This window comes from Sinohyriopsis cumingii, chromosome 11, assembly GCF_028554795.1.
Source record: "Sinohyriopsis cumingii isolate HCF-2022 chromosome 11, ASM2855479v2, whole genome shotgun sequence".
NCBI lineage: Eukaryota > Metazoa > Mollusca > Bivalvia > Unionida > Unionidae > Sinohyriopsis > Sinohyriopsis cumingii.
In genome coordinates this window covers 8,221,165-8,228,789 of record NC_142971.1, presented here as the reverse complement: position 1 = coordinate 8,228,789, position 7,625 = coordinate 8,221,165, and positions in this window count along the sequence as shown.

The window sequence follows — 7,625 nt, the reverse complement described above, 5'->3', positions numbered from 1 at the left end:
TCTGAGCGGGGGATATCGGTTCTTGTTTCACTTCTGTCTTCACTTCTGTCTTCACTTTCTTTTTCTCTTGTGATGAAGAAGGGGTGGCCATCATCTTTTTAATCCATGCAATTCTGGAGGTAGGTGGTGTTGTTAACTTGCATACTTTTTCTGGTGGAGTTTGAAACCCTTCTTCTTCTTCTTCTTCTTCTTCTTCTCCTTTTTCTGTCTTGGTCACTGGTAGTGGTGGTGGTGGTACTGGTGATGGTGCTGGACTTTTCATCAAGGTCTTAAAATCTTTCAGAGTGGGTAGAGCTGTTTCGTCTAAAGCTTTCTGGCGAAAGAGTTGCAGTCGTTGCAAGAGTTGACCGTACTTTTGCGATTTTTCTGTTTCGGACAAATCTTGGCGATCCATCAAGGACTGCAATTCGTGTTGTAACTGGGACATCTCGCTCAAATGGGGATTGGGAGGTAAATGCGGGGTGCGTTGTTCTTGCCACCGATGGTATTCCATCCATCGTTTGTAAGGCACTAACGCCAGTTTTCGTCCTTCCATGGGGTGGTCAGGGGTCGATTCTGAGATCTTGGGACTTCCGAGGCCTTTTTATCTTGCTCCCACCAGTCCTCCCAACATGGTTCCCAAGACTTCTTTCAGTATGGGACCTAACAAGAGGGGTAAAATGCTTCCACGTTGGACCAACATCTTCTTTTTTTGACGAATGGGAATTTTCTTTCGAACCATTTGGCGAAGAACGTGACGATGTTTGCCTAAGCATTGTTTCTGGTGTTTGGACAAAGGGATCGTGCCTTTCAAGACGTTCAAACAACATTCGCACACGGTATCGATGACCTCATTGGAGGCCGATTGAATGAGTTTTTTTCGTAGAGGTGGAGAAGCTTTGGACAGGACAGATAACATGTCCCCATGTTTGACTAAACGTGGTGGTAGTCCTTTCCTTTTCTTTCCTTGGGGTTTTCTGGAGGGTGACATCTTTGAGTCTTCAGGAGCACCAAAAACACTGATACCCCGACTTGGTCACAGGCCTTTTTAATACTGGAACGCGTCGCCACTGATTGTCTTTACGTCGTATCAGTTTGAGGACAGGCATGACACGTCGTGCAGGGGTACGTAACGGACTAAATCGAGCCAGTTCTTGCTTGGACAAATCCAGTAAACTTTGTAACATGCCCGATCTTTCTTTCACTTTGATTTTGGGAGATGGTACTTTGTGAGCAGCAGCCACTTCCACGAAATTGGAGGGTCCTGCCACTGGGGAAGTTCTTTTTGGGGTTATCAACGGAGAAGTTCTTGGTGTAATCAACGTCTCCAAGTACTCTTCAGTTCTTGGTGTCATCAACGGAGAAGTGGATGAACGTGAGGATGCCGGAGACGCAGTCACTGGTTTGCGAGTGTAAAGTTGCGTCCTGGCCGAAGTGCCTCTCTTGCGACTAGTTTTCTTCTGTGGACTTTTCTTTTTCTGGGGACTTTTCTCTGTTTCTTTTTCTGGGGGCTTCTTTTCTTTTTCCGGGGTGGTGTCTGGTAAGAGGAGGGTCCCGCCACTGGAGAAGTTCTCCTTGGAGACCTGGTCTTTTTCTTTTTCTTCTTGGGGCTTCGTTGGACTTTTTTCTTGGGGAGAACTTTGGGGGCATTAGGATCCCATCTTAAGAGAGAGCGAATGATGACCCCTCCTAGAGTAACGCTCCCTCGAGGTTTCAAAATGATTTGTTTTTGGTTTGAGTGTCGATGCGGGGATCCACCAGTTGGACCAAAGCGACTTTGTTTCGATCGAAAAAGCGTTTGGTTTGATGAGGAATCTGAATGATTCCTTGGAGTATTTGACGTGCCGTCACCGTGAACCATCGTAAGACTTCTTTGAGACTAGCTTCTAAGACACGAGCTCGTGTTTGTGGATCTTTTTCTCGACTGATGCCATACAAGGCACGAATCAATTTGACGGGAAGATGCGACTGAAGGGACGTCATGTTCGCACTGAGAGTGAGACAGACGAAAAAGGGTCTGAGGTTTTTATAGATTTTTTTATGTGGAGTGAAATGAAGTCGAGGACGGAGACGTGTACAGGACAGGCCCTCCGTCTTGGCACCAGTGGTGAAACAAGTGGGTACGAAATCGCAAATCCTCGGTCGTAGGTTTCAAATCGACGAGTAAATAGGCGTGTGGAGTTTGAGTGGCATCGTCGTACGCCTGAGTCAGCCAAGGCGTTCCTAACTGTTTGGCTAAGACTTGCACTTGCGATTTATCTCGAGGGCTTTTAAACAAGACCACGTAATGCGCATTGAGACTGATGGTGCGATGGGCTTTACTTTGTTGAAACAAATTTTGGGTGATGTAAACGACACTGGCATTACGGTGATGCCCTTTGCGCGTGAACCACAGTTTAATTTCTTCTTCGTCTTCTCCTAACATGTCGTCGAAAATGACCAAATGGGTTTGACGGGAGTCAGAGACGATGCCGTCGTCTTCTTTTGGAATGCCTTCCACAAACACGACGGAATCGCCTTGACTTTCTCGCAAGAGGCTGTACGCCGATTGCCACTCTTTGTAACACCACACGATCCGCTGAGGTGGCCGATCGATCAAATGATGTTTATGTTCGATCAAACGTTTGACGAATTCGGTTTTGCCCGAACCGCTAGGTCCAGCAATGAGCATGTTAAAGGGATGGCGAAGATACAAAGCCTCCCAACTGGCACGATCTAAGTGTTCGTCGATGACTTTGACAGTAGAGGAAGAGGGAGCAGGGACAGCAGAGGTAGCCATAGTGTGAGAAATGTCACTTGTGACACGAAAACAAACAAGACAAGAGTTTATATACTTTTTTCAGAACACGTTTATTGAATGTTTCAAACATGAATACGAAAGACAAAAATACATAAAAGCCAAAGGCTTAAGTACAAGGATAAAAGGCACATGATAACCATTAACGTGGAATAAACACAAGTGTCTGTACAACATGTTTTGGGTAATGTTCTAACCAGTTCCATAGTAGGGGGTAAGGTCACACAAGTGTCCTCCCGAAAGGGTCCTTCAGGCCTGTCCACGACAGTCCCGTCCTGGGTGACGTGTTCTTCTGGCACCGTCACTAACACGGGTTGAAAAGTAACTTTTTTCCTTGAACAACTCTCGTGTATACTGGGCCACTTCTTGGGTCCAAGCCTCAAAATCCCATTCTTTCCAGGTACGGACATCTGTCCAATGGGGATGTAAGTCACAAGCTACACGCACATCGTCATACACGTCTTGGGTAGCTAAAAGCTGACGAATCTTTTTTTCCTGTTGAGGTCGAGAAGTATCCAGATGAAACCGCAAGGCTTTGAGCAATAGGAGTTTTTCGTGACCATTTAAGGCCATTGAGGTGGTAAGTACTGATCGTAAAGAGTCCACAAAGAATCGGCTGGTAAACGAAATCCCAGAAAACAAGTCACTAAGACACACACCACTTGTCGACCCAAATTGAATGGATACAGTTCTTGTAATAATCGATGGTAATGATCCACGGTTTGAATATGGTCATTGAGTTCCTTCCACGGAATCTGTTTAATCACTTGTGACATAATCCGTGGCATGGATTCCTGTTTTTGTACTCTCTTTTTTTCGGAAGCAAGACACGTACATTCTACCCAGACATCTTCGTTCTCCAGTGGGAAATCTAGAATACTGTAACCTACAGTTCAAACTTCGATTAGAAGTTTTCTCTTCCACTAAGTACATTCCACGTAACATATGTTGGTAATCCTTTAACTCGTCTTCCTCAATGCTTTGCTCTAGGTGAATCTAGAAGTAACCAAAATGATGAATATTTCGTACATTCACTAACTCACTAACAAGGTCTGACCACTGAAACAATTTCTGACGAATCAGTCCTCTTATACCATTCAGGTACCAGTGGTTAAAGATCTGGTGACGTAACGGATGTAATTGTTCTTTACGTTTGACTTGTATTTTCACCAGCTCTCGGTAAATCCTTTCTCTCAACTCCTCAGGCAAGCCCAAAATGTTCTCTTGTAAAGTATACATAAGTATATACACTGTTTTTGGAATCCTTGGGTGGTGGCCAATAGCCTCGTTTACCTTTGTGCCTGATGTAATATCCACTCATAATCAGTCTTCTTATACTTTGGAACAGAGCATAATTTAAAAACGGTTGAATAACTTTGCGTTTGCGTTTCACTTGTATTTTGATCAGTTCTCGGTAAATGCGTTCTCTCAACTCCACAGGCAAAGCACGAATGTTCTCTAGCAAAGTATCCATGAATAGGTCATACTAAATCCTCTTTGGTCTGACACAAGAAATGTACCGTTTGAACAAACATGGTTTTAATTCATTATCGAATCTAAATCGCTTCATCACTAATCTACACATTAAAATTCGTTCAGAAGTTTCCTCTTTCACTAAGTTGACATTGCGTAAAAGATGTTGGTAATTCGTTAACTCTTCCTCTGGAATTGGATCCAGTACGTTTACAATGTAGTAGATAGAATCATCCATACCAAACCAATTCTTTTTATAACCAGGAGGTCATTGATCAATGTCTGTCCAATGGAACAGTTTCAACTGAATCAGTCCTTGTATAGCATTCGGGTACCAGTGGTTCAAACATCGGTGACGTAACGGATGCAATTGTTCTTTACGTTTCACTTGTATTTTCACCAGCTCTCGGTAAATGCGTTCTCTCAACTCCACAGGCAAAGCACGAATGTTCTCGTGTAAAGTATCCATGAACAGATTATGGTAAGTTACTTCAATGTCTCGGTCCCACTAAAGGTAAGTAATGACAATTCGGTGACCATCGAGCATGTTCTACGTAGGCTGAATCTTGCGGTTCCCAGTAATGAAGTGACACACCGCAACTGAAGCACTTGACTTTATCTCCTTCGCCCAAGTAGAAAAATCCGGCTCTGGCTAATTCTTCGGGGGTCGGTCCTCCCAGATACTTAGGCCATTTTCCTTTGAACGATTGAAGACGATTTTCAAAGTCGCAGTATTCCGACAAACGCACAGGAAAAGAATATTCGTCTTTCACAATATTCGTTTCGATGAGGGTTGGGTGACATGAACAGGAGTTTGCTCAGGGTTGGATGACATCCGTAGGGGGGTAGACGTGAAGGTGAACATTCCCCTTTAAAACGAAACCCAGTAAAATGTCCAAGAGGACGAGCGGCATCACTTTCGCATCCCTCAGGTATGACACGCACAGCATCACTTTCCATGATAGGGGTAGTGACACTAAAGTTCCCATGATGCTTTACGGCATCGCTAAGGTCACAACGTACAGCATCGTACCCATCGCAAGGCTCACAATCGCATTCCACTTCCGAAGCCTCACACTTGAATTGTGCCTTTCTAAACAACTTGTTTTGTGTTTCTCTGAAAGTATTCATCTTGTTTGCTCGGTCTTGGTAGTCACAATGAACTATCTATCTTGACCATAGCCCCCTTTTTATACTAGACGCAATGCAGTCTCCAGCTTGTACATCTTTCCTTTCTTATGTTTTTTATGTCTTGTTCTGGAAGGTACCGTCTCTAAGGTACCGTCATAATTGTACCGTAGTGTGATGGGTGGAAAGGCCATAGAAAGGTAAGGGCAGTGCTGAGACCATCGAGTATGTTCCAGAATAGCTGAATCTTTATAGATACATGGATCCATTCGTAACTTCAGTCCGCAAGCGAAACACTGTATCTCGTATCCCTATCCTGACTCAGGTCCCAAGTAGACAAATCCTGTTCTAGCTAAAACATGCGAAGAAGGTAATCCTTCCCTATCCGTAGGCCATTTCTGAAACGTGTCCAATCGACGGGCACAATCACAATAGTCAGGTAAGAAGACTGGAAAATGGTAGGGTTTGAACTTGGAGTTCTCATCGGGTTTCTCACTCGATTCTTGCTGTGGCGAAGTCATCCTTCTAGCGGGTGACTATCCTCTTACAACCAATGTTTTATACCAACGTGTCCATACGGTAAGATGAAATGATTGGGAAGCCGACCTCGCTTCTGGTACACGATTTGATAGACTTTTTCCAAGGGTCGACTGACAATGTGGTGAGTGGGTAAACGTACAATCTTGTTCGGTTGATAGGTGGTCACTTTAAAGTGTTCATCCTCTCCCGATTGCAAGGCTTCTTTCAATACCCCAAAGTTCACCACACGACTGGTACGATAATTCAGAGTCAGTCCTTTCACTTTACACGTCGTGTGCAGTTCTCCTTGTTTGCCCCGGTATTCGTAGCCGTAATTTTTTGGACCGCCACTGCCGAAACTTAGAATCTTGTCGTCGGGATGCTCGTCTGTCCAGGCTCCTAAACGGTCTCCTTCGATGTTAGGGTGCTGTTGACTCGGGTGATCGATGTAAATGCAACTGTCCGTGTCAAATTACAGGACGCGTTCCCCTAACAGTTCTAAAGCTTCGTACAATTTTAAGCGAGCATGGGCTGTCACGTAAGCCGCAATGATGACATTTCCAAAAGAATCGTCTTGTACAAAGCCCAGATCTTCTTCGTAATTGACCAAGATCAAATCCTCACGAACGACGTCCACGTGTTTCATGTATTTGGTTTTGTCGTGAATCATCTGGAAGTAGCGGGAAGGTTCTGTCAAATATTCCGTCTTGGGTAAACACGGTCGTTGTGCCATTTTACCCCACAAGCAATTTAACATCACTTTGGCAAACGATCGCCTGCCTTCGTTTTTCTCGATGTGGTCTAAAGAGATGCCTTCTTGTTCATAGTATTTCTCTTTGAATTGTATTTGGTCTTCGGGAGTGTGACACCAGGAAGGATAGCCGCTGGCTTCTTGTTTCAGTTTCAAAAAGGCATCCACGTAGTCGGCGAAATTGCCTTTCTGACTGCGATCACCCTTGTGGTATTGTTGTGTCTTGGGAAAGTGGCAAATTTCGTACACTTCTAACAGTTGGTATCCCATGTCCAGAGCTTTGAACAATTCTACGCTGACCCAGGTTCCCGTCAAGGCACGTTCTTCCTGTGTGTGCTGACAAGGCTGATCTTGGTTGCACGTTTCGGCACAAGTACGGCACAATGGAAACATCAGTTTGCCTTGACAATGGTGAGGTAAGACGGGATGGTATAGGTTCGTGGGAGGCAAAACTTTACACTTGATCAAGCCTTCGTATTGTCGAATGTTTTTCAGGTCGATGTGTTCCGTTAACAATTGCGGGTGCCCTACAGGAAAGCGACAATATTTGCACACGTAGGGATACAGCGAACACACGTCCAAGTATTTGATTTCTTCTCCTTTCTCTTCGTCGGCTTGGTACAGCAAACAGGTGGAATTGGTCCTTCCTCCGTACAAACTATCCCTCGGGTTCAGCGGGTCCATGAACTGGTAACTTTCCACGAGGCGTTTAAACTCGGGATCGGTTTTCATACGGTGATCGTACTCGTGTTCCCACATTTCCACCACTTGGTATCCTTCCTGTTCCAACTTTAGGCGCCCCTGACAAGTGTCCTGGTACAAGTCTTCCATGGTTCGTTGTAAAAACTGATTTTTAGTGCTACGATCAGGGTAACAGACGGGACATCCGTGAAATAAGCAACCGTTAAACTCGTACACGATCTTTGGGATTTCTAAGTCCAAGCCATCTACCGAATACGTAGTATTGACGTTTGACAA